The sequence below is a fragment of the Rhinoraja longicauda genome, chromosome 35 (genome assembly GCF_053455715.1).
Source record: "Rhinoraja longicauda isolate Sanriku21f chromosome 35, sRhiLon1.1, whole genome shotgun sequence".
Classification (NCBI taxonomy): Eukaryota; Metazoa; Chordata; class Chondrichthyes; order Rajiformes; family Arhynchobatidae; genus Rhinoraja; species Rhinoraja longicauda.
The window spans coordinates 8779512-8807064 of NC_135987.1; the positions used below are offsets into that span (position 1 = coordinate 8779512).

At 41.8% G+C, this 27553-nt stretch overlaps 1 protein-coding gene across 5 annotated transcripts in view; it reads left to right on the plus strand.

The window, feature by feature from the left end:
* LOC144609983 (mitogen-activated protein kinase 8) overlaps positions 1-27553 on the plus strand; it is an 81877-nt gene that overhangs the window by 10163 nt on the left and 44161 nt on the right. The gene's annotated exons all lie outside the window — the stretch shown is intronic.

Below are 27553 nucleotides of genomic sequence, written 5' to 3' on the forward strand. Positions count from 1 at the left end.
ACAGCTTTTATAATTAGTTCATGAGTTGTAGGTGTGACTGGAAAGGATGACATTGTAGTCCATCCTTCCATTCCCCATGAGAAGGCGATTAATGAATTACTACTTTGAAAGTTTAACTAAAAGCGTTCCACTATTTTTGGCCAGTGGCAATGATAGAATGGTGATACATTTCCAACTTTGATATGATGGAGAACTTGGGGTGATGGCATTTCCATGTGCCATTTGCTCTTTTTATGTTTGAGAGATATTTGGGTAACCAGTGTCATTTAGAGATGAAAGACACAAAAAGCTGGAGTAACTCAGCGGGACAGGCAGCATCTCTGGAGAGAACGAGTGGGTAACGTTTCGGGCCGAGACCCTTCTTCGGACTGGTTAGGAATAAGGGAAATGAGAGACATAGACGGTGATGTGGAGAGATAAAGAACAATGAATGAAAGATATGCAAAAATAGAACAATGATGAGTTTGGGTGGGAAGGGATGAGTTAACTAGGGAGTTGCGGAGGGAACGGTCTCTGCAGAAGGCGAAAAGGGGTGGAGATGGGAAAATGTGGCTAGTGGTGGGATCCCGCTGGAGGTGGCGGAAATTTTGGAGGATTATGTGTTGTATGCGATGGCTGATGGGATGGAAGGTAAGGACTAGGGGGACTCTGTCTCTGTTGCAACTAGGTGGAGGGGGAGCAAGGGCGGAGCTGCAGGGTACTGAGGAGACACGAGTGAGGGCCTCATTTATGACGGGAGAGGCGAACCCCTATTCCCTAAAGAATGAGGACCTCGGATGTTCTAGTATGGAACACCTCATCTTGGGCGCAGATGTGGCGTAGACGGAGGAATTGGGAGTAGGGGGTGGAGTCTTTGCAGGAAGCAGGGTGGGAAGATGTGTAGTCGAGATAGTTGTGGGAGTCAATGGGTTTGTAACAGACTTCAGTCAAGAGTCTATTTCTTGTGATGGAGACTGAGATCAAGAAAGGGGAGAGAGGTATTGGAAAGTGTAGGATGAAAATTGGTGATGAAGTTGATGAAGTCCATGAGTTCTGCATGGGTGCAGGAGCTATCACTGATGCAGTCATCAATGTAACGGAGATAGAGTTTGGGGATAGGGCCAGTGTACGCCTGGAACAGGGATTGTTCAACGTACCCTACAAAGAGTCAGGCATAGCTGGGGCCCATGCCGGTGCCCATAGTTACGCCTTGGACTTGGAGGAAGTGGGAGGAGTCAAAGGAGTTGAGGGTGAGGTCCAGCTCCGCTAGACGGAGTAGAGTGTTAGTCGAGGGAAATTGGATGGTTCTGCGGTCGAGGAAGAAACGGAGGGCTTTAAGGCATTCCTGGTGGGGATGGAGTTGTAGAGTGACTGAATGTCCATAGTAAAGATGAGGGGGTGGGGGATCGGAAAGCGGAATACCCTCTCTAGACCTCTATTTCTATTTCCCCTCCACGCTTCCAGTTTTCTTCCCCACTCCTTCCCACCACAGTCAGTCTGAAGGAGGGTCCCAACACAAAACGTCACCTATCCATGTTCTCCAGAGATAGTACCTGACTCGCTGAGTTACTCCTGCACTTTGTGCCTTTTTTTTGTTGTAAATTAGCTTCTGAGGTTCCTTGTGTCTGGTAATTGATCATATTGGATTTGGTTGATAAGGTATACCTGGTGTGCTTTTGTTGATAAGGTATACACGGACAAGTTTCTACTTCAGTGGCTAGCTGCTGGTGTTGCAGCTAAAATGGAATATCTTTGAAAAACAGCCAGTGTTGTGCTGTGCCTTTAGAAATATTGCAGAGCTCTTCATAATCTGCATAATGATAGGGTTGTGGTTGTGAGTCACTGGGATCTAATGAGTGTGTGACGGGGGCTAATAGAGGCAAATGTGTTTCCACTGACAGAGATTGTGGTGAGAACGTAAATCTGATTTTTGCTAAAAAATACACTTTTCAGCCAGGCATACATTTTCACTGAGTGCAGTGTTTAAGTAATGTAGACTTTGGTGAGGGAATGACAAAATTGTGGGTTTGCATTAAAGAGATTAACCACAGGTAGTTCTGCTATAACATGCCGACTGTGTTCGTCAGATCTAATGCTGTGTTCGTCAGATCTAATGCTGTCAGTTAATGGGGAGAAGAGGACGTGAGTAAAAGTGAGGGAAGTATAGTGATCCAGAAGGTAGCCCTTGCACTTGTACGCAGTTCTTGCAGCCTCTGTGAATACAAGCAGAAATTGCACGAGAATGAACAAACTGACCACAATCTTGTAGTACAGGGGACCATTCACGTTCTAGGAATGAAAGGGGGTGTCGTACTAATGCAGGCTAGTCTGCTTGGATGGTTACATGCTGCTCTATATAATTGTGACCTTGAATCCTGAAGGTTGTGTTGGCAGCCCAATGTCAGGGTCAACAAGATCTATTCAGGGCTGTAAAGGAAAGCTCAGTTGCCATGGTCCAAATAGGAAACAGTGACATGGGTAAGTTTGCAGATAATGAGAAAATTGGCAGAGTTGTGGATAATGAGGAATGTTGTCAAAGGATACAGTGGGATATAGATCAATTGGAAATGAGGATGGCACAGTGGGAGAGTTGCTGCCTTACAGCACCAGAAACCCTGGTTCAATCCTGACTAAGGGTACTGCCTGTATGGAGTTGGTATGTTCTCCCTGTAATCGCGCAGGGTTTCTCCCGGTGCTCCGGTTTCCTCACATTCCAAAGTCGTACATGTTTATAGGCTAATTGGCTTGGGATAATTGTAAAGTGTCCCTCGTTTGAGTAGGATAGCGCTGATGTATGGGGTTATCGCTGATCGGCACGAACTCGGTAGGCCGTAGGTAGGACCTGTTTCTGCACTATATTTCTAAAGTCTAAATGGTAGATGACATTTATTTCTGGTAAATGTGAGATGTTGCACTTTGGGAAATAAAATGAAAGAGGGAAGTATGTAGTGGCAGGACCCTTGATGTATAGAAGGATCTTGGGATGCAAATCTAGAGCTTCCTGAAACTCGCCACACAAGTGGAATGAATGGTAACGAAGGCATACAGCATGCTTGGATTATCCAGTGGGACGGTGAAAAAAGTTGGGAAGTCATGTTGCAGCTGCATATCATTTTGATTAAGCCATGTTCTAAGTAATGTGCACAGTTCTGGTTGTGCAGATAATGAGAATTACAGGAAGGATGTGGGGAGGGTGCAGAAGACATTCACAAGGATATTCTCCATCGCTGCTCCCACCCTATGGAACTCACTACCCCAAACCGTCAGAGACTCCTCCACACTCACCACATTCAAAACATCACCGAAGTCTCACCTGTTCAGTACTGCCTTCAACCACTGAAGGTCACCTCACCTTCTGTCTCCTTTCTCTGTTTGTTTACTTATTTATCTATTTATTCACTTCCCTATGTTCTCTAAATCCCTGTAAAGCGTCTTTGAGTATATGAAAAGCGCTATATAAATGTAATGCATTATTATTATTATTATTATTATTATATTACCAGGATTAGGGAATATTAGCTGTAAAGTGAGATTGGATAAACTTGAATTGTTTTCTCTGGAGCATTGGAGGCTGAAAGTATGTAACATGTTCTCAGGGTAGAAATATGAAATACCAGGTGAGAGAGGGAAAGTTTTAAGGAGATGTGCAAGACAAGTTTTTCAATAACAGGTGCCTGGAAACAAACTGAGATGGTGGAAGATGGTGGAAGTTGATATCATATCAACAAAAGGCATTTAGATGGGCACATAACAGGCAGGACATAACATAACATAACATAACATGTTACATAACATAACAGTCTGAAGAAGGGTCTCGACCCGAAACGTCACCCATTCCTTCTCTCCCGAGATGCTGCCTGACCTGCTGAGTTACTCCAGCATTTTGTGAATAAATCGATTTGTACCAGCATCTGCAGTTATTTTCTTATATTACATAACAGGCAGGGACTGGAGGGTTATAGATCATGTGCAGGCAGATGAAACTAGTTCATTTTAGCATTATGGTTAGCATAGACATTGTAGGCCAAAGGCCTATTTCTGTGCTGCACAGTTCTATGTTTTATGTTCTAACAATCTAGGAGGCCCTTCTGGAGCATGAGCGGTAATGGTTAAAATTGTAAAAAGAGATATCAAAAGTGGTTATTTTTGTACTGCTACCCAAGTCACTTGCAAATGGACCTAGGGTCATTAAGAGTTGAAAGCTGAATACAAGGCTCAAAGAGTAGTGGGTGATGTGGGTTTTAAAACGTGGGGCATTGCTGCCAATATTCGGGAAAGAGGGAGATGTTCTTTTGAAACAGGTTTTGCATGTAATGAATTAGAGCCAACATCCCAGTGAACTCAATAGCTAGGTCGACAGATAAGGCTTTTCTTATCTGTAGACAAGATAAGATCTACAGATAAGATCAAAGGCGTTTAACTATCCAGTTTGAGGAGGGGATCGGGTAAGGGGAAATTTTGCAAGTTCAAGAGGGAAAGGATGAAGTGATGATACAGGGTAGCATGGCGTGATGTAACCGACGTATGTCATGGCAGGCAGAATGAGAAAACACAAGAACATACAAAAAATAGAGCAGGTAAAATCTGTAAAAAGGCAAAATTGAAAAATGCATGCAGCATTCATAAGATGAATTAATGCAAAAATAGAAATCAGTACGCCTTAATCTAGTTTGGAGAGATAGAAAGTGACTCATAAATGTGCTGCAAAAAAGAGTAACATAATCATCATGGGAGACATTAATCTATGTGTCGACTGGGAAAAGCAAATTAGTAATGTAATTCATGCAGTATCTATGAAATGATTTTCAAAATCTGTATGTTAAGCAAACATATTTTAGATCAAGTATGAGAAATGGTTAATTTTACACTTGAGGGAACTTTAAGGAAGGGTAATTATACTAAAGTAGAATTTTATTTAAAGATTGAAGTGATTTTAGTTCAATTTGAAGCAAAGGTTTTAAACTCAAAGCAAATGGCAAATATAGGTAGAACAGCGGGTCAGACAGCATCTCTGGAGAAAAGGAATAGGTGACGTTTCTGGTCGAGACCCTTCTTCAGACTCGACCCAAAACATCACCTATTCCTTTTCTCCAGAGATGCTGTCTGACACGCTGAGTTGCTTCAGCTTTTTGTGTCCATCTTCGGTTTAAACCAGCATCTGTAGTTCCTTCCTGGGCAAATATAGATAGACACAAAATGCTGAAATAACTCAAATACTTTAAATATAAGACTTTAAAAAGGAAATAATAATTACATAATTTAGAACAAAAAATCCTTTTATGGTGTAATGACCAGCAGAAAAAGTAGTCCAGTGGTAACTCTGAAGAAGGGTCTCGACCCGAAACGTCACCCATTCCTTCTCTCCTGAGATACTGCCTGACCTGCTGAGTTACTCCAGCAATTTGTGAATAAATACCTTCGAGATGTTAAAGGTGATCATTTCCTTTGAAACTAATCCTCATGTTTAAAAGGGAAATGGGAAATTTCCAATTCCTTATCCAGGCATTAACAAGGTAATGGATAGTAGAATATTACACCAATCCAATAAGAAACATGATGAAGTGTATAAAACTAAATAGATTAAAAAGGAAAATAGTAAACATTGATGTTAATCCTTTGGAGAAGAAACTATATCTGGGAATAAGGAAATGGGAGAGAAATTATGGTCATCGAGCTATACAGCAAAGAAACAGACCCTGCAGCCCACTGTGCTCAGACACCATTTTGTATGTGCCTATATTAATCTCACAACCACGTTAGGACTGTTGCATTCCATCCCACGGAAATTCAAGTAATTGTGCAGATGCTTAAATGTTGTAAACGTTTCCACCTCCACCACCTTTTCTGGAGGTGCATTATAGATGCCAACCATCCTCTGTGTACAAAACAGTTCCCAGTTAGATCCCGATTAATTAAATACATATCCTCGAGCTTTCTTCACACACGTCACACCGTCTCCTGAAAATAGTGAAGAACAGCAGGTCTATAGTGACTAAGGAGCTGAGAAAAATTACAATTGAACAAAATATTTAGTCTCGGCTTAACTGGTGAGACCGAGAGACAATTAAAACCATAGGATCAGTTGACCTGCATCCCCAAGTTTGGAAAGAGATGGGGATAATGGATAAAGGGGGAACCTGGAAGATATGGTGTTTTGCATCCGCATACTTCTCGCAGTAGGGTGACACGCAGGGCCCTATGTGGACATATGTGATTGTGGGTAGGATATTCTTATATATTGTGGATTCATTGTCATCTTCCAAGATTACATAGATTAGAACATAGAACAGTACAGCACAAGCCCAGGCCCTTTGGCCCACAATGTCCAAGCTCAGCATGATACCGAGACCGCCACTTATCTGCCAGCACAGAATCCTCCATTCCCTGCTTGTCCAAAGTTTCTTAAATGATAATATTGTGTCTGTCACAACCACCACCCCTGGCAGTGTGTTCCAGGCATTCACTGCCCTCTGTGTGGGGGGCAAAAAGACTTGCCCGATCATCTCCTTCAAACTTTGTCCCTTTCACCTTAAAGCCATGCCCTCCAGTATTTGATTTTTTCCGTCCTGGGAAAAAGGTTCTGGCTGTCTAAAGCTATGCCTCTCATAATTTTATCTACTTCTATCAGGTCTCCCCGTAACCTTCAGCATTCCAGAGAAAATGATCCAAGTCTGTCCAACCTCCATCTGTGGCTAATACTCCCTAATCCAGGCATCATTCTGGTAAACCTCGTCTGCACCCTTTCCAAAGTGTTCACAATGGTCCTGTAATGGGGTGACCAGAACTGCATGTAAACTCCAAATTCTAAATCGGATCATGCAGATTGGAAGATTGCAAATGTCATCCTGCAATTTAAGAAAGGAGGAAGAGAGTAACCGGGGGTCTTAACATTAGCCATCAGTGATGGGGAAATTGCTAGAATCTGTTTATAAGGAAATGGTAACAGCGCACTTAAAGTAATAACATAGGATTTACGAAAGGGAAATGATTTTGACAAACCTGTCATCGCGGCTGTCGCAGCAGAATAGAAAAGGGACACCTAGAGGATGTAGTGTTTTTGTACTTGCAAATGGCTTGCAGTAGGTTGACACACCGATTCCTGAACAAAATTAGTGCACAGATGATTGTAGGGAAGATTAACCTGTAGATCGTTGATTAGTTAACACACAAAATCTCAGAATAAATGTGTCTATTGAGTTGGGAAGCTTTGATCAGTGGAGTGATTTAAATATTTAAATATTAGAGTCCGCTGTTGCTTCAAGTTGATGGCAGTGTGGGTTGTGTAGAGGATACAGAGAGGTTCAGGGGATATAGAAGGCTAAGCGAGCGGCCAGGCAGATGGGAAATAATATAGAAAAATGTGGAGCCATTCATTTTATAGTAAGTATAGAGGTAAGAGGTTTTTTTATTGGTGAGAGATTGAAAGTTTAATTTAAAGATGCAGTGTGGAAATAAGCCCTTCGGCTCACTGAGTCCATGCCAACCAGCAATCACCCATATACTAATTTTATTCTATGCACTAGGGACAATTTACAGAAGCCCATTAATCCACAAATCTGCACATCTTTGGAGTGTGGGAGAAAACTAGAGCACCCAGAGAAACCCAGAGATTGCACCTGGCATATTTTCTATATGTTTGGGTTTCACCTGAGGAAGAATATACTTGCAAGAACGTGCATTTGCAAAGGTGCACCACACTACATCCTGGGCTGTACCAATACTTTCGCTCTCCATAGTTTCTAAGAATCAGATAATTTAATTGAGATGTGTACAAATCTCTTGCAGGACCTGACAGGGTCAATGCAGGGATGATGTTTCCATATTTGCGGAGTCTGAAACCAGGGTCACAATCTCAGAACAAGGGGATGGTCATTTGGGACAGATATAAGATTTTTTTTTCACCCTGAGTATTATGAATTTTGTAACTCTATGCCCAAAAGGGCTATGGATGAGTATATTTAAAACAGATTTCATCTTTTTTTCTGAGTCAAGAGTTGTGGGTTATGGAAAGAAAGTGGTGTGGTGCATGGAGCCAATTGCTTATTCCTATTTATGTGATTCAATTTCCGTTTTACTATTGATAAATTAACTCTAAATGTTGTCCCTCATTAAAGTATTCATATCTGGCTTTAATTAAAGCTGTACATCAGCTCTTAAGAGAGCAAAGATGTTTCTAGATCTCCCGGTCTCCATCACAGGAGACAAACTATTGACCGACATCCACTACAAACCCACTAACTCCCATAGATATCTAGACTACACTTCTTCCCACCCTGCCTCCTGTAAAGACTCTATCCCCTACTCCCAATTCCTCCGTCTATGTTTCCATACCAACGCATCGGAGATGTCCCCATTCTTTAGGAAACGGGGGTTCCCCTCTTCCATTATAGATGAGGCTCTCACTAGGGTCTCCTCGATATCCCGCAACACCACTCTTGCTCCCCCTCCCCCAATTCGTAACAAGGACAGAGTCCCCCTTGTCCTCACCTTCCACCCCATCAGCCGTCGCATACAGCAAATAATCCTCCAACATTTTCGCCACCTCCAACAGGATCCCACTACTGTCCACATCTTCCCTTTCTGCTTTCCGCAGAGACCGTTCCCTCCGCGGGTCAACTCATCCCTTCCCACCCAAATCACCTCCTCCCCAGGTACTTTCTCCTGCAACTGCAGGAGATGCCACACATGTCCCGTTACCTCCCCCCTCGACTCCATCCAAGGACCCAAACAGTCTTTTCAGATGAGGCAGAGGTTCACTTGCACCTCCTCGAACCTCATCTTCTGTATTCGCTGTTCCAGGTGTCCTGTACAACTCCTGTACATTGGCGAGACCAAGCGCAGGCTCGGTGATCATTTCACTGAACACCTCCGCTCAGTCCGCCTCAACCGACCTGATCTCCGGGTTGCTCGGCACTTTAATCCCATTCCCAATCTGGCCTTTCTGCCCTGGGCCGCCTCCATTGTTTGAGTGAGGCCCAGAGCAAATTGGAGGAACAGCACCTCATATTTCGCTTGGGTAGGTTACACCCCAGCGGTATGAACATTGACGTCTACCTTCAAATAGCTCTTGCTTTCCCTCTCTCTCCATCTCCTCCCCCTTCCCAGTTCTTCTACCAGTCTTATTGTCTCCGACTACATTCTATCTCTGTGCCGCCCCCTCCCCTGACATCAGTCTGAAGAAGGGTCTCGACTCGAAACGTCACCCATTCCTTCTCTCCAGTGATGCTGCCTGTCCCGCTGAGTTGCTCCAGCATTTTGTGGCTGCCTATGATTTTCCAGCCTGGTTCTTCATAATTGTATTAACAGGCACAGGAATTACACTTTTTAATTATATGGTTCGGTTAAGGTTTATTTATCAAAATTAAATTGGCCTAATTTACTGGTGCTATTTCTCCCATCAAAATGAATCATGCGCTTACATTGTTTTGCTGTTTCTGATAATAGACTTGTCGAAACAGTGTCTTGCCACCGGCTGTGCAGATGCCTCCCTGTAATTTTTGTTTTTGCAGAATGTGATGTGCAAGCATGTAGACCACACTTCATCTGTTTTGACCCAATTGGAGCACAGTTTGTAATGCAGGGACCTCTGGTAAACTTGAAGCAGTTTCTGAAATATTCATCGAGTTTAAATAAAATCATTTGGCAAGTGCTAAATGTATTTCTGTGCCTAATGACCAGGAACTACTGTAGCTCACAACATAAAATGATGGTCAGCGCTCACCGGCACTCGCACATAGGCTCAACCAGCTGGCACTGCTTGCACTTCGACAAACAACCATTTTGCTCTTATTGAGCATACACTAACCTTTGTGCCTTATATCTGAGCTACTACTGAGGCTGCCGATGCAAGGAACTGCAAGGAGCTGGAATCTCGAGTAAAACGCAAAGTGCTGGAGTAACTCGGCTGGTCATTGCTGCATCTCTGGAGATTGTGGATGGGTGACGTTTTGGATCGGGACCCTTCTTCAGGCTGAAGAGTCCCGACCCGAAACATCGCCTGTCTATTCTCTCAGAACTGCTGCCTGACCCGCTGAGTTACCCCAGCACTTTGTGTTTTACTGTCATCGGGGCTCTCCTCCATTTCTGAAATTGACCTTCTTGATTTAAGCTCCTCCCATATCGTGGCTGTAACACTTTCAAGGTTATATTCTTTAATTCACATTTTTAGTGTTCTTTCACTGTTGGTTTATCTAGCCACATTTAGATAGTCTTTTCCAGCCACATGCTTGAATTCATCATATTCATCTTATTATAGTCATAGTCTTACAGCGTGGAAGCATGCCCTTCGGCCCAATTTGCCCACACCAGCCAACATGTCCCATCTGCACTAGTCTCAACTACCTGCATTTGGCCCATATTCCTCCTAACCTGTCCTATCCATGTACCTGTCTAAATGTTTTTTAAATGTTGCGATAGTACCTACCTCAACTACCTCCTCCGGCAGCTCGTTCCATACAACTCCACCATTCGCGTGAAAAGGTTACCCCTACGGTTCCTATTAAATCTTTCCCCCCTCACTTTAAACCTATGTCCTCTATTCCCCTACTCTGGGCAAGAGACTCTGTTATATTCCTCTCATGGTTGTGTTACAGATTACTGCACGTACATTGTTCCAGTGCTGGCAACACCAATATTGTTCTTTGGAATATGCATTGTACCTTCCCACCACTAGTGGTCCTGCCTTGCATGTTCCTCATGTGAAGAACTCTTGGGGCTGGAGGGGATGTTGCCACTTTCCAGCTGCTGGAATTTTACAGGAACAATTGGTTTGAAAGTTATTTTAAATTGTTTGAAACCTTATCCAATTTTTCCTTCTATGTATTTTATACACCACATGATTCGAACTGCTAAGAAATTGTAATATTTTACAATAGAACTTGGAAACCTTCAGGCTAAATTTCAAATCTTAATATACCTATTATTATACCATTGTGGCACGGTTGTGTGGGAAGCCTTTATGGATACAATGGACTAAAAATGGTCTAAAAGACTTCGGAGTTGTCTCTTCATTAGCTAAGGGTGTAGTTCAAATCTCCCAACTTAACTCATTATGGCCCTTGCAATTTTTAAAATCTATGTTTCTCTGTAGCTGTAATGCAAAAACGACCTGGCACCATGTTCTGCGCTCTGCCAACTTTCTCTTTCAACTACCTATTGCACTTGTGTATTACTTGATTGGATCCCTGTATAGTATGATTAGACTGAATCGCATGCGAACAAAGCATTTCACTGTATCTGACAATAAGTTGTTAGTCATGATTGTTTCCATGTCGTTTTAGAAACATGCATCCATTATAAAGGATTAGAAGTTTATTATCATATTGTGTCTTACCATTCCTCATCGGGACTTCCACGCCAATCGGCAGGTCGAATTTGCCCCTTGAGGCCTGGGCTCTGGAACACGACCCAGCTGGAGCCGGCAGATCCATTCCCATAGTCGGCTTTGTCGGTCGGTATCTCGCCCCCCCCCCCCCCCCTCCCCCCCAGGTCTGTGACCTTTGTTGGTCTGGCAAAATGGATAATACTGTAAGGCTCTGGAACTGGAAAATTGGTGGTGGACCTGTATTTCATTCTTTTTAAAATGCCACATTATATTTTAGTTCTGCCAATTGAAGCTTTGCTTATAATTGTATTCAACCAATTTATGTTTTGTTATTTACCAACCAGTTGAATAATGCTTAAGTTTCATTTTTTTTTAAATAGTGGATAAATGGTTGCCTTGTCCCTCTCTCTGCCTCCTCAACATATTTTTAAAGTTATGATCTGCTGATTTACGTGGACCTGGTGTAATTACCCCACAGTTGTTCTTTGTCTTCTGGAGTGAGAATGTGGGGCGGTTCATTCTTCAGATCCAGCACTGTGTATCATTTTACCAGCTCCAAGTATTCCTTCCAGCAGCAGTGCTTGCTGAAACCGTATAACTCATTTTTGCAAGCAAAATCAATTTAAAACTCTGCTTTTTCTTTGCAGAATAAATGCATTGTGGTTCTAAGGAGGAAGGGTTTTCAATGGCCATTGCTGGGAGATTTGCAAAAAACAAAGTTGTGCATTTCTGATGGTGAGATAAATTGATCCATTTCTCCAGATCCCACATATTGAGGACTAGTTTTCTATCGAGCAAATTCTAGTAGTTAAAACGTGGCCAACTGAAGGACTCCTTTTTAGCCGATTTATTTGGGGTGATCGTGCTGGTGTGCGTAGGAATCAGTATTTCAGGTTAAGTCTGAAGAACCTGATCTCTGAAATTTACAGCCTTTTGCCGTGAGTGTATTGACCTGAGGGACGACTTTTTGTTGAAGTAATCCATAAGTCTACTGTTACTTGGACATTTAACCCCGTACTCAAACCGCCGCACTCTTAGATAATTAAGTTAATGCAATGCTAGTGCAATTTGGGTTAATTAGAGGTCAAATATGTATTGCATCAATCTGTATAATGTTCCTAGAAATAATGGAATAGTACTTGTGAGTTGGGTATCAAATTAGCTTTTGAGCATGCGTTAAATTTCTTATTAAATAGGATAAATTCAAGAGTTAATTGGCCAGATTTGAAGTATATAATGGCAAGCTGGACACTGTCATTGCCATGATTGCACTGTTCTGAGACAACAATGGTGTAGTAAATGTTGTCTTCCATAAACTGTGAGAGGAAATGCATGATCTAGTGTTTTCTTCCTGTTGGACATTTAATGTCCTGCTATTGGCAATATCAAATGACCAAGCGAGTAAAAAATGTATTTAATAAATTCAGTTATATAAGTATTGGCCACAGGGACAAAATGTGTGTAGACAACTGTACTACATATACGAAATGTCTTGAAACGTGTCATAGAGTCATACAACTTGGAAACAGGCCCTTCGGCCCAACTTGCCACACTGACCAACATGCCCCATCTACACTAGTCCCACCTGCCTGCTCTTGGCCCAAATCCCTCTAAACCCATCCTATCCATGTTCCTGTCTTGTGGGCAACTGTCCTTGCGTTTTATCTGTTTTTATTTATTGCCAGGAATGGATTCCTCATAGATTTACTGGTTTGATATTTTAAAACATCTACACGTTACAAATGCCAACATTGATTGTCTTCAGGGCTCAAACAGCATGAGTTATTCATGCTCCAGTTAGCACATGCTCATGGCTTAGGTTTATTATTGTCACATGTACTGAAATACAGTGAAAAGTTTTACCTTGCATGTTATCCAAACAGATCATAAGGTCATAAGGGATAGTACTTATGCCATTAGGGAATTAGGCCATTCAGCCCATCGCCAACTCCGCCATTCAATCAAGGCTGACCTATCTCTCCCTCCTAACCCCATTCTCCTGCCTTCTCCCCATAACCTCTGACACCCCTACCAATCAAGAATCTATCTCTGCCTTAAAAATATCCACTGACGGCCTCCTCAGCCTTCTGTGGCAAAGAATTCCACAGATTCATCACCCTTTGACTAAAGAAATGTCTCCTCATCTCCTTCCTAAAAGAACTTTAATTCTGAGGCTATGACCTCTAGTCCAAGACTCTCCCACCAGTGGAAACATCCTCTCCACATTTTCTTCAGAGATGCTGCCTGACACGCTGAGTTGCTCCACTATTTTGTGTCCATCTCAAGTCTTTGATTACGTGGCTGCTTTTCCGAGGCTGCGTGGTGTAGATGGAGTCATTGGTAGGAAGTCTGGTCTGTGTGATGGACAGAAGCACAACTTTTTTTTGTTGTAAATATCAAACTGTATTGAGGTTGATTAGTAATTTGTGCTCATCTATTATAAAATTAATCTCAGTTTTTTCCCTTCCCTATTCCAGGTCAACGATCTAATTGTATCCAAGTTAGGAAGGAGAGAGATTAGGCAGATGGAACTGGTGCAGAGACTTTTGTTTTTGTGGACAACTTTGTTTTTGCAAATCTTCCAGCAATGGCCATTGGAAACTTCCTCCTCAGAACCACAATGCATTTGTTATGCAAAGAAAAAGCAGGTTTTTTAAAATCGATTTTGCTTGCAGAGATTGCAGTGTGTTTTTAATCAAATGCTGCCCAAAACTCTGGATTTTATTTTTTGCCATGGTACATTGTTTTAAATGAGCACTAAATATTAGGCAATTGTTCCAATAATTCTTCACTGATGCTTTTCTTCCATAAGCCATTTGGTCCAATCCCATTCATTCTCCAACCATTTAAAGCTCAGCTTTCAAAAACAACTATCTAATTGTTTACTTAAAAAGACACAGCTGAAAATTTCCACCTTTGTAACCGTATGCCAAGATTTTCCTCGGTTGGTTTAAATTTTAAGTTTGCAATTTCTTCTTAGTGTCATTGTCAATGCTTGAAATCACCTGTCAGCATATACTTTCATCAGAATCTTTTGACATACTCCAGATCTTTGTCAGGTATACTCTTAATGTTCCCAGTTTCATTAGGATGAAGGGTTAATTAATTCCCAGAGGAACTATACCTTCTTGTTTCCATCAATATCCACCTCAGTGAAACCGCATTGCAAATTTTCCATTACTGAGATCTTTTCCATAATAATATATGCAAAACCACACAATCAGCTGAAATCTTGAACAAGACCAGGATGCCCCTTTTACCTTTTTCTTTCCATTCTACAATTTTGATATGAACCTAGAAATTGGAGGAACATGCTCAAGTGAAACAGGTTTTTAAAGTTTTTTCGCAGCTGTTAAATTAATACAAAAGGATAGTGTGGAAGGAAAACCACCTGATTTCCTTTATCCAATCCTGTCTTTTTATTTTAATGATGTGGTGCCATTTCATGACTGAGCCAAAGGGCAAAACTTTAAGACGCTCAATTTCTCACAAGCAGTGTTTGTGTCACATTAATATTTGGACACGCGTTACTTAAGGAATGTCATTTCAACTTCTGCAGTAGTATTGTGGTGCAGTCTGGAATGGTTAGTGTTACTATGAATATTAAACAGCTGTGACAGTAGATGAATGTGATGGGCAGACTGCTGCCCTGAGATTGCCACCTGTGGCCCTGCACCACACTGCTCCTTCTAGTGTGGTCCAGGTGAAATCTTCTTGTAGACTGTCTCCCTCCCCTCGGGCAGGTGGCTGCTTGTACTGATGTACTCTGACAGTCAGTGATATCAAGGATGATGCCCAACAGGGGGGCACAGTGACACAGTTGCTGCCTTACATCGCCAGATACCCAGGTTCAATCCTGACTCCAGGTGCTGCTTGTACGGAGTTTGTATGTTCTCCCCGTGACCTGCGTGAGTTTTCTCGGGGTGCTCCGCTTTCCTCCCACACTCCATTGTCCCAGTGTGTAGAAATTGTTAGTGTCCAATGATCGCTGGACAGCACGGTCGCGGTGGGCTGAAGGGCCAGTTTCCACACTGTATCTCTAAAATCTAAAAATTAAAATCAACTCCTGAGATCACTGGATGTAAAATTTCCCGATGGGAATGTTTATGAATAGTTTTGGCATCCATGAACATACAAGAGTATCTGAAATCGATTTAAAAGCTATTAAAATATTTTAGTTAAGACTACAAAAATTATGCTTAATTAAAAACTGTTAATTAAGTCATATTCTATCTTGTCACAGCAGCTGATATCTGGGGGGCAGTGAAGGTTAACCAGTACTGAGATGATAGATCAACAGGGCTTGTTGCTCATTGGGCCGTTTAGCATCGTCCCAATCCCGGCTGTTCTTGGAGAGGAGAATAAAGGAGGCCAACTAGGAATGAATGAAATAGTAAAATGTACGCATAACAGAAATGTGTGAAGGTTTCCGAATGGATGAGGGGAGACAAGTCAAATGATGTTACAGAGATAGAAATAGTTGAACAAGGACTACATGGATATGGTCCTTATCAGATTTGATACTGAGTTTGTAAACAAATGAATTTCGTTTCAGAGGGCAGTCTGGGAAAGGAGTATGAATCCGTTGTGAAGGAAGGGAGTTCATTATATATAACATGGAGAAGTGCAGCACGAACAGGCCCTTCGGCCCACGATGCCTGTGTCGAATATGCCAAGATAAAATAATCTCATCTGCCTACACATGATTCATACCCTCCATTCCCCGCATGTTCATGTGTCTATCTATAGCCTCTTAACGCCTCTTTCGTATGGACCAGAGATGTTGGCCTTAGTTTTCCCAGTGTGAGGAATTTGAATATTTCAATGTTAACTGATTTCTCTTTTTAAAAACACTATCAAACGCTTGCGTAAAACCTATTGGGAAAAGTCTTTGCAGTTGTTGTTCCTGATGAAATTCGATGCTAACAATAAATGGCAACCAAATAAAATGTCCATGTTGCCTTCACCCTCTGCTGCATGTGCCTTTTAAACTGTGCTAAAAGTAGACTAACAATGGCATTTGTTTATGGAATGTGCTGATCAATGGTGTGATGATGGTGTATAAAAAAATAAAAGCGTAGGTGGAATGAGGCACAAAACCAGATACGTATGTCTTTACATGAAAGAATGCAGAGTTGTTCAGGCTGCGTCACCCAGCAAAAATCCAACAAATCAACTGACAACCTTGGTTTAAAGAAAACCAAAGGTTCATTGTGAGTTATGGTATTTCTTGAGAGATAGCACACCAGGTTTGTTTTAAGTTATGTGCATGTTTAGGTGAGACAATAGCATGAATGGCACAATCCCCCACTACCCCATTGTTAATCTGTGTCCAACAAGTAGCCGGGATTGGAAAAGTTCCACTTCAAATCATGGAATGTTTTCACCATCAAGCCTGCAGAATTGGAGAACAGGGATATCAGATCAGTCCATGCCTTTTATTATTTCTTGGATTTAATTGCACTTAGTAACTGAAAAAAATGGTTGGTTCATCTTATTGACCAAATATTGTTTTGATAACATTATCAGAATGAATGTGAATCAACTTAATCGAGCTCTAATAAATAACAATGGTACCAGATTAAAGCAAAAACTGATAAATTCAGACCTTGTCAGAGGTAATTTGCTGGATGGTGGACAGTTTAAGGAAAGATGTGAAGTTGGACATCACATGTAGATTAGAAACAGGAGTGGTCAAAGTATAGATGTTTGGGGAGAACCAGAGAAAATGTTGTGGGGAACGTCAGTGCGACTATAGCTTTGTTGGCTAAGCGATATTTGTAATGCACAGAACGAAGGTTACAGAGTGTAAGAAGGAACTACAACGACAACAGAAAAAAAATGCTGGAGTAACTCAGTGGGTCAGGCAGCTTCTCCGGGAGAAAAGGAATGGGTGACGTTTCAGGTCGAGGCTCTCCTTCAGAAAGTTCATAGAGTTGTACAGCATAGAAACAAGCCCTTTGGCTTCCCCTTTGGCTCCTGCCATTCAGCACCCATTTATACTGATCCTACACGCATCCTATTTTCATTCTACCTACATTCCCCTCAACTCCCAGATTCCGTTCACACACAGACTAGTGGTAGATTTGAAGGAGAGGCGGTTACAGTGCCTGAGGAGAGGTGACAGTTACCGTTTTGAGTTTATGTGGGGCCAGCAAAGAAAGGTGGGTGATTCAGTACTTTGGGAACTGGAAGCAGGAGCTGAATCCTGAACAAAATGAATTTTGAAGGGAAGAGTCAAGATGAGAGGGAATTAAGGGAAAGATACAAGTTTGTAACTGGTGAGTTAACAAGAGTTAGGCTAGATTGAATAAGAGAAACCACAGAGGAGTAGACAGGAAAATAGCGTTGTTTTTTAAGGGAACAAGCATAACCAATGGAAGTGAAACTTGCTTTCTTGTGGTCTACAATGCAGAAGTGGCAAGTGTAAAATTAAATCTAATTCGAATGAATTTTCGGTGAAGTTCTAAATTAATGTAAGGGCTACTTGGAAGGTGAGAGGGCAATATGAATTTAGAAATCTAAAAATACTGCAGAAACAGGATAGACAGCTCTCTGGAACAAGATGAAAATTTCTGATTGATGACCTCCTTCAAACATTGCCCCACAGTGCATTTCCATTGGGTGCTGTGAGGTTCTTTTTTGACAAAGTCGTCAACCTGAAATGTTAGCTTTGCTTCTCTGAGCTAAGTATTTGCAGGTATCACAAGATGCTGGAGTAACTCAGCGGGTCAGGCAGCATCTCTGGAGAGAAGGAATGGGTGACGTTTTGGGTCGAGACCCTTCTTCAGACTGATCCTTTCTAAGTATTTGCAGTATTTCCTGTTTTTATTTTGGTTCCAAAATCTGCAGTTCTTTCTTTTTTCACTGCAAATTTTGTGTCGGATCCTCTGAAGGTAACAGCTCAGTTTGGCAAGGTCTGAGACTGTAAATTCAGCGTGCAAATTTAAATTCCTCAATATTTAATGTCCCTGCTCTGAACTCCATCCATGAAGATATTTTTAACCTATACTCAATTTATTTGGACAGCAGAAATTCTCTCCTCTCTGCTCTTTTGTCGTCTTCATGTAGGCATGAATGAAGCTCTCTCCCAAACACATTAGCCAGAGTGGAAGTGCACAATCAAAAACAAAAGTAATTCTACTTAACTGAAACAAGATTCCCAACCAGTATCACTTATAACTCGCCAACTGTGGGTTAAATTCAGAATCTAAAATTCAGTAAGAATTCAAACATCATCACTTATAGTATGACGAATGACCGCTTTGTGGCATCCTTCTACTGCTCCATTAAAGTACATTTGTTTGAAACTGTTGTCTATTTGAGATGCTCAATTACCCAACATGACTGAAGCATGGTGCTGCAAAGAATTGTGAAGAAGGGTCTTGACCCAAAACGTCACCTATCCATATTCTGCGGAGATGCTGCCTGGCCTGCTGAGTTACTCCAGCACTTTGTGCCCTTCCACGACTGAAGTCTAGATGAGCACTTTGAGTTCAATGCAATGGGAATAGTTGGCATTAACACTGAATGCCACAGAACAATAAACCCAGGATGTGTTGTAGGAAAGAACTGTAGATGCTGGTTTAGACCGAAGATAGACACAAAATGCTGGAGTAACTCAGCAGGTCAGGCAGCATCCCTGGAGAAAAGGAATAGATGATGTTTCGAGTCGAGATCCTTCTTCAGACTAGGGTCTTAAGACAGGATACTTTGGTGAAGGGGGATGTTGGTTCAGTGATATAGATTGAGGTGGCATGTTGGTTCAGTGATATAGATTACAACTTGTGTGATATAGGGTTTACATTAAACCAATTCATCACTTGTCCAGACCTGGGTTTCATAGCAATGTGAAGTGTGAATAATTCAAGGAGGTAGTACTGCAGGTATATTTATGAGAAGCCTGTGGTTGATAAAAAAAAAGAGCTGATTAATCAGCTTTTTTGACCCTCTGACCTTACAGAAGATTATTCTACCCACTTGCATGACTTTGCTTAAACTTCTATTTCCAATGATAATATGTTTGAAAGTATTTGAGCTGATGGGTGATCTAGTCATAGGCACCAGCAGTGAGAAACGATATGTGTACCGGCACCTTTTTGTCCGCAAAAAATGCACCTTCCAGCAGTATCGTACTTTGCGTTGTGCATGGCATAGCATACATCATCTTAGAGAGCAGTGCTTTGCCTTACTTGCTGTGAGATGTGCTATAGAAAATAATATGAAAGTGGTTTGATTAAAACATGAAGAGTTGCAGTAGCCCAGCTGGTCAGGCAGCATCCGTGGAAGGAATGGATAGACGACATTTTGATTGGGACCCTTCTTCAGACAGTCTGAAGAAGGGCACCAAACTGAAACGTTGCCTATCCAATCCCTCCATAAGTGTGCTTGTCCTGCTGAGTTACTCCAAGATTCAAGGCAACGGTGGCAGGTGTAAACAAGACCGCCGCTAAACGGATTTGGTTCTTGCCACCCCCTGCCCTCAAAAACGCTCTGGATGTTATGTGGTTGGCTGCAGGAGGCACCCCCGGGGCATGAGCGGTGGCCGGATGAGGCGAGGGACAATGGTTCGTGGGTCGATGTGTCTGCATCGAGGCGTCAGTGGATGAGTCGCTGGAGGCCCTGCAGCAGCCTGGGGCTCGATTGGATCAGGCACTGCTCCAACACAGTGGCACAGGACACCAGCAACTTTGCTTGGCCATAAGAGGCCCCCTCCCAACTATCTTCATCTAACTTGATCAGTTATCCCTTTATTTTATTTTCTGCTGTGTTAGGCCAATTTCCTATTGTAACCTCTGTTATGGTTTGAGTTCACAAATACCACATTCTAGCCACTCTTGAGTATCCAGTATTTCCTGAATTCCCTGATGGATTACTTGGTTCTAGTCTGGTACTTCAATTGTCTTCGTTTCACAGAGGAGGCGCCACAGTGCCCAACAAGTCAAGGCCTTAAATGTTTAAAAACCTATCAGGTCACCGCTAAGATGTTTTCCATTACATCTGTCCAACCATTTCCAAATTTTATTGGCAGGAGTTGCTCTGTCAATGCAAATGCAATAGAGGTAGCTGCCGACTGCAGTAGGTTGATTATAAGCTGCTCTCTTGAGTTAATGAAGAACCTCATTTTATGCCCAGTTTTGCATTCAATAGACAATAGGTGCAGGAGTAGGCCATTCAGCCCTTCGAGCCAGCACCACCATTCAATGCGATCATGGCTGATCACTCTCAATCAGTACCCCGTTCCTGCCTTCTCCCCATACCCCCTCACTCCGCTATCCTTAAGAGCTCTATCCAGCTCTCTCTGATGTATTAGAGTTTAACAGCTTTCCACTTGCTATATTTTTTTTTTTAAGTCATCTGTGATTACGTTTAGTTTAGTTGAGAGATACAGTATGAAAACAGGCCCTTCGGCCAACCGAGTCCACACTGACCAGCGATCCTTGCATGTTAACACTACCCTACACATACTAAGGTACATTTTACATTTATACCAATCGAATTAACCCACAAACCTGTACGTCTTTGGAGTGTGGGAGGAAACCAAAGATCTCAGAGGAAACCCATGCAGGTCATGGGGAGAACGTACAAACTCCATACAGTCAGCATCCGTAGTCAGGATCGAACTGGGTCTCTGGCACTGTCCCAGATCGAACCGGGTCCCTCCCACATTCCAAAGATGTACAGATTTGTAGGCTAATTGGTATAATTGTATAATTGGTATAATTGTAAATTGTTCCTAGTTTGTAGGATATTGCAAATGTGCAGGAATATCTGGTTGGCAGACACAGTGGGCCGTGGGGCCTGTTTCCGCGCTGTATCTCTAAACTGAAACTAATAATCAATTCTTGCTCAGACTTGAACTTGTGTTCACTCGTATGAGTGAACTTTCCGTGTTATGGAAAGTGCAAGGGGTCTTAAAAGGTCCCTAATTACGTGGGTAGACGATATGTGGTCCATCAAACATTTTTCGGATTAATTGCTTAGTCTGTAGCTTAAGTATCTGTTTATGCGTGGATCAAAAAGCATTACACTCGAGCATCAAGTCTCTTCATCAGCTTACAAAAATCTGGGGAAGTTGTATTGTAAATATTGAGTGTAGTTTCTTTGCTGGGGACCATAAAATCTGAGTCACTATTTTTTAATTCACCTCAGCTTGTTTAGTATGCACTTTGTCCCAATTTTCACTTCCTAGTTGGTAACCACTACTTCCCATGAAGCAGATTGAAATGTTTTCTCTCTTTAAACGAGATTTGTTGAAAACCTTGTAGAATGTAAAGCAGATCTGTTTTTGATGAAGGTTGCTTGCCGAATGAATTGCTACACTGTGCCATGGCCAATAGATGCGACTTTTTAAGTCCTTTGCATTAGCACAGCTTTTGATGTTTCAGGGGTTTTATGGAGTGGTAAATTATATTGATTAGCACTGTCAGTGAGTGCATGCTTGTCTGTTTGTTGAAGGCTTCGAGCTTCCAATTCATCATCTGTAGACGCGGAGGTATATGTGACTGCACATCTTAAAGGCAAACCTGGTTATGCACTCCATATTTCAGCCGTTAACTCATTCACGTGGCTAGTTCAGTGCACCTTTAACTTCAAAGTGTTGAATTATCCTGTTTGGTTTAGTCTTAGTTTAGAGATACAGTGCGGAAACAGGCCCTTCGGCCCATCAAGTTCACACCCACCAGCAATCCCTGCACATTAACACTATCCTACACACACCCGGGACAATTTTACATTTATCCCAAGCCAATTAACTACAAACCTGTACGTCTTTGGATTGTGGGAGGAAACCGAAGATCTCAGAGAAAACCCACACGGTCACGGGGAGAACGCACAAACAGATTGAACCTGGGTCTCTGGCGCTGTGAGGCAGCAACTCTACAGCTACCCCACCATGCCTTCATATCTGTGTAGTGCTGTGCAAATTGTACAGTACTTGGTAATTACAAAACATCGATCCTAATGGTCGCATTTGCAAGCTTTGGTCCTTTATCATAATAAAGCAAATTTATGTTTTTCAAAATGGTGCCACTATTTATAATGCCGTTTGTCAAGGTGTGTGCATCCCCAGGTAGCATAATTTGTGAAATCTCTTTAAAATTGTGCACCATTTAGTTTAGATTGCTTTTCATTAGATTGCAAACTACTTTGCACTTTGTTTGATCTGCGTTCGAGTTTATCACCCACCTGTCCTTTCAATCACTGTCTCGGTATTTCTGCCTATCTAACACGATCCTTGTAAATTGATTTTTGGGTTACTAATGGTCAATTGACTTTTTTAACATAAAAAATGGCAACAGAACTGAGAGAGACTGGGAGGCATCTCCTTGCTCCATCTATTGGCCAGAGCTTGTAAAAACATAGTTAAAGACAATTTTACACCCTTTATTCCCATTGTTGGCCTAAAAACATGAGCAGAAATAATAAGTTGTACAGAAAAGCTTTCATCTTGTGAAAAGAATTGGCAAAGTAACTTAATCACTTAATCTCATATTTAACATCCATTGTTAATCTATTAATATCCAGCCATTTGATTGAAGGCAATATAACCATCTCCATAAATCTTGGCAAACAGTTTCCTTGCATTGATCTGAGGTCATAAAATTTGGAAAATTATTTTGCCAGGAAATATGGCTGAAGGAAAGGCCGAAATGTCAATCCATTGATTTTCTTCTCTTGGTTTGAGAGTTGTGAATTCTGTAATTTATTTCGGGATGCTTTCGAGCTGAAAGATTCCACTTAATTGTTTTAACTTGGTCTTGGTTATGTTATCATTTTCTCGCTGTAAAATTAATCAGCGGGTGGGGGAACAATGTTGAAGTTAAATCTTTAAAATCCTTCGAGTGGCAATTGATTTCCGTTCAGCTTTCTGAAGTTAATTTGAAAATCTGCAGGTGGCTGTTCGTAAAGCGTGCAATATTATAAGCCCAACCAACCGCTGGTTTATTTGTACTAAATCAAACTCTCTTGTGATCATGGAATTTTACTTGTGTGGGAAATGGCAACTTTTAATTCCAGCTAAATGTAGCGGTAAGAAGGAACGATGCCTTAATGTTCTTCAGCGACAATTTATTTTTTCCTTGTTTCTTTCGGATATGTAGAGGATCATTTTTTTCTGATTGCCTTTGTTTTTGAAAATGGGCGGCTTGGAAAAGAAGAGAAATCCTGAAGCACAAAGAAAACAGTGCCTCGACCTTAAAAAGAAAAGGTCTTAAATAATGAATGTGATTTTATTCATGAAGCATCAGTGCCTTCCATGCTTAGATTGTCGTAATGGGCAGCCACTTACGAAGCTTTGCACCTCCATTTGGTGAATCTACTGGCTGAAGGTCACTGCTTTGCATTCTTAAATGATTGTCAGTCGTTGCTTCAATTGAAAGTTCATATACGCAGAGTAAAGTGCTTGACCTTCTGCTGTCTTTAACGGTGCATGTCAGTAGACAGACCCAGTATGACCTTGCATGGTTTAGTTTATGAAATCATATGGGTAAAGGACAGATGCTTCACGGTTTGCATTGTTCATTAGGTGTTGAGCATACATGTCACACCACTGTATACGGTTCATACTACTGTATTAATTGATGCAGCAGGCGAATGGAGGTCATTTAGTAACTCTGAGATCTGGATTGTTATGTGGAAACTTACAACATTAGAATTAGTCTAGTTTACGATACAGCACCGAAACAGGCCCTTCAGCCCGCCAAGTCTGTGAAGACCAGCAATCTCCGCACACTAACACTATCCTACATATACTAGTGACAGTTTACAATTTTACCAAGCCAATCAACCTACAAACTTGTACATCTTTGGAGTGTAGGAGGAAACAGGAGCAGCCGAAGAAAACCCACGCAGGTCACGGGAGAGTGTACAAACTCTGTATAGACAGCACCCATGATCAGGATCGAACCTGGGTCTCTGGCACTGTAAGGCAGCAACTCTACCGCTGTGCCACCATGCTGCCCTAGATTCAGTGAATACATCTAAACCCCACAAAGGTTAAATATTATGAAGATAAATGAAGGGACAGAAGTCGAGAGATTCTGAAGCATGACTATCTTCTTGTTTCACCAAGGATAGATGGATAATTAATTTGTATCTATGCTGTATCACAAAATCCCCACAAAAAGTGGGATCGATTGCCCTGTTATGTGTTCTCTCTGGGAACTGTGGAAGATTGAACTAGTTTTAGTTGTTTGTGGTTTTATTCACTTAAGAAAAGTAAATATTGTTGGCAACGCCAACATTTATTGGTCATCTGTAATTACATTTACGAATGTGCTGAGTAAAGTGGGCTCAATGACCTTGTGATGTTGGATTACGAATTTCAGAGGTGAGGTGAGAGTGACAGCCCTTGACATGACGGCAACAAGTATTAAATTCCAGCATTAAGGGGGCCATTGTAAAACGAAAGTCAATGAGAATCAAAAAAAGAAAGAAAATTAAGGAAAAATACTGCAATTAGTTCATAGAACTTGGCTTGGCCTTCAACACAATCATCCCCTGCAAACTAGTTACCAAACTCTCCGAACTGGGTCTTTGCATATCCCTCCGAAAATGGATCCTCGATTTCTTCATCAACAGACCACAATCTGTATGAACTGGCAGCGACACTCCCTCCAGGATAACTATCAGTGTGGGAGCTCCTCAAGGCTGCGTGCTCAGCCCCCTGCTCTACCCACTCAACACTTGGAACTGTATCCGGCCATACAGTTACATCATCTTCAAATTCGCCGACTCCGCCACCATTATTGGACGATTTACAGATGACAATGAGTCAGAGTATCGGAGGTAGACCAATCGACTGACCAAATGGTGCCAGAACAACAACCTAAATCTGCCCCAGTATCTTAATGTTATACAAGTTCTAAGCTACCAAGCCATATCGAATGATTCAAAGGATGCTTCAAGGTCCAAACACGTGTATTACTCTGGTTAGAACTGCTTTGGGATGGAAGTTTGATGAGAGTAACACCAATAGAGTTGGGAGACACCAGCACATTGAATGATATTTAGAATTCAGCAAAGGAGGAAGCGCAGTATTAAAGCAGGGCTATACCCAAGGTGGGACTGTTTCCATTGTCAGGTGTATTAGAACCAAAAAGGGAGGTTGTGGGTTTATATAAAGCAATGTATGGACAAAATGTGGTCGAAGAGCAGCTATGAAGAGACATGAAGAAGGGTCTCGGCCCGAAATGTCACCCATTCCTTCTCTCCTGAGATGCTGCCTGACCTGCTGAGTTACTCCAGCATTTTGTGAATAAATACCTTCGATTTGTATCAGCATCTGCACTTATTTTCTTATAAAACAATCCTAGATTCAGCCCAGTTTTAAAGAAGGGTCTTGACCCGAAACGTCACTTATTCCTTCTCTCCAGAGATGCTGCCTGTCCTGCTGAGTTTCTCCAGGTTTTTGTGTTTATCCTAGATAAAGATGCAGATCCAATGTTAGACAAAATTTGTCCTTTGTGGACATGGTGAGGCATGTTAAAGGCCAAGGTAGTTGAAGTTAAATGGACATTGACAAACTCAGTTTATTGATAAACTATTTTGTGAGCTTTTAAATGATGTTGTTGGAGTGTGGAGTGAGGTTAAAGGGGAGCATGCTGAAGTTCATTTTTTATTGATTAGCACAGGATGATGATAATAAAACATATTCCTAAGGTAGGCCCTCTAGAAAGCATTTGTTTGCAATTTTGTGCATTAGTTGGTTTTTCTTCTGGCAAATATTTACTTCAGTGTGACCTTTTATAGTGCTTGGTTGGTTGTAGTCAGAGTATTTTAAGATTACACATCCTGCCAGTGTACGTCATTGTGTATTATTTTATGTTTCCTGTTTTATCCAGAGGATTTCAGAGCATAAATTGTAATTATACTGATTTCTGTGTTTTCCCCCTATTTTTCAAGGCATGGTTTTCAAGGCAGGGGCAATTGGGTTATCACTACAAAATGTAAAAACAAGTAACTGCAGATGTTGGTTTACATAAAAGGACACAAAGTACTGGATTAACTCAGCGGGTCAAGCAGCACCTCTGGAGAAAATGGATAGGTGACCTTTTGGATAGGGACCCTTCTTCAGGTGAACTTTGGGACTTTGGGGATAGGAATTTATAAGGCAATATGATGGCATAGAACTGTGAAGAAAAATAACAATGAGGCAGCACAGTGGCGCAGCGGTAGAGTTGCTGCCTTACGGCGCCAGAGATCCGGCTTCGCTCCTGACTATGGGTGCTGTTTCTATGGTCTTCCTGTGACTGCATGGGATTTCTCCGGGCACCAGTTTCCTCGCACACTCCACAGGTTTGTAGATGAATTGGCTTCAGTAAAAATTGTAAATTGTGTGTAGGATAGTGCTAGTGTATGGGAATGATCGCTGGTTGGCGTGGACTCAGTGGCTGAAGGGCCTGTTTCCGTGCTATATCTCTAAAATCTAATGGTTAAAATATTGTTTATGATTGTTTGTTGGTGTGAGACTTTCATTTCTCCACTTGTTAAATTGTCTATCTTTTAACGATACAGGATGGAAATGCAACAATACCATACAGTATTCCTAATAATTCAGTTCAGTTTAATTTATGGTCACGTGTCACGAGGTACAGTGAAAAGCTTTTGTTGCGTGCTATCCAGTCGGCAGCAAGACAATACGTGATTACAATCGAGCCATTTACATAATAAGGGAATAAAATTTAGTGCAAGATAAAGCCAGCAAAGTCCGATCAGGATAGTCCAAGGCTCCCCAAAAAGGTCAGCACTGCTCTCTAGTTGTGGTAGGATGATTCCGTTGCCTGATAACAGCTGGGAAGAAACTGTTCCTGAATCCGGAGCAATGCGTTTTCACACTTCTATACCTTTTAGATGATGTGAGAGGGGAGAAGAGGGAGTGGCCAGGGTGACTGGTCGATGATTATGCTGCTGGCCTTGCCGAGGTAGTATGAGGTATAAATGGCAGCATGAGGTATAAATGGAAGGAAGGTTGAATTGTGTGGTGGTCTGGGTGGCGTCCGCAATCTGCTGCAATTTTTTGCGGTCTTGGATGGAGCTGTTCCCAAACCAAGCTGTGATGCATCCTGATAAAATGCTTTCTATGGTGCATCTGTAGAAGTTGGTGAGAATTGTTGGGTACATGCTGAACTTCCTAAGCCTCCTAAGGAAGTAGAGTTGGTGTGCTTTCTTGGTTGTTGCTTCAATATGGGTGGTCCAGAAGTTGTTCGTGAAGATAGACACAAAAAGCTGGAGTAACTCAGCGGGCAGGCA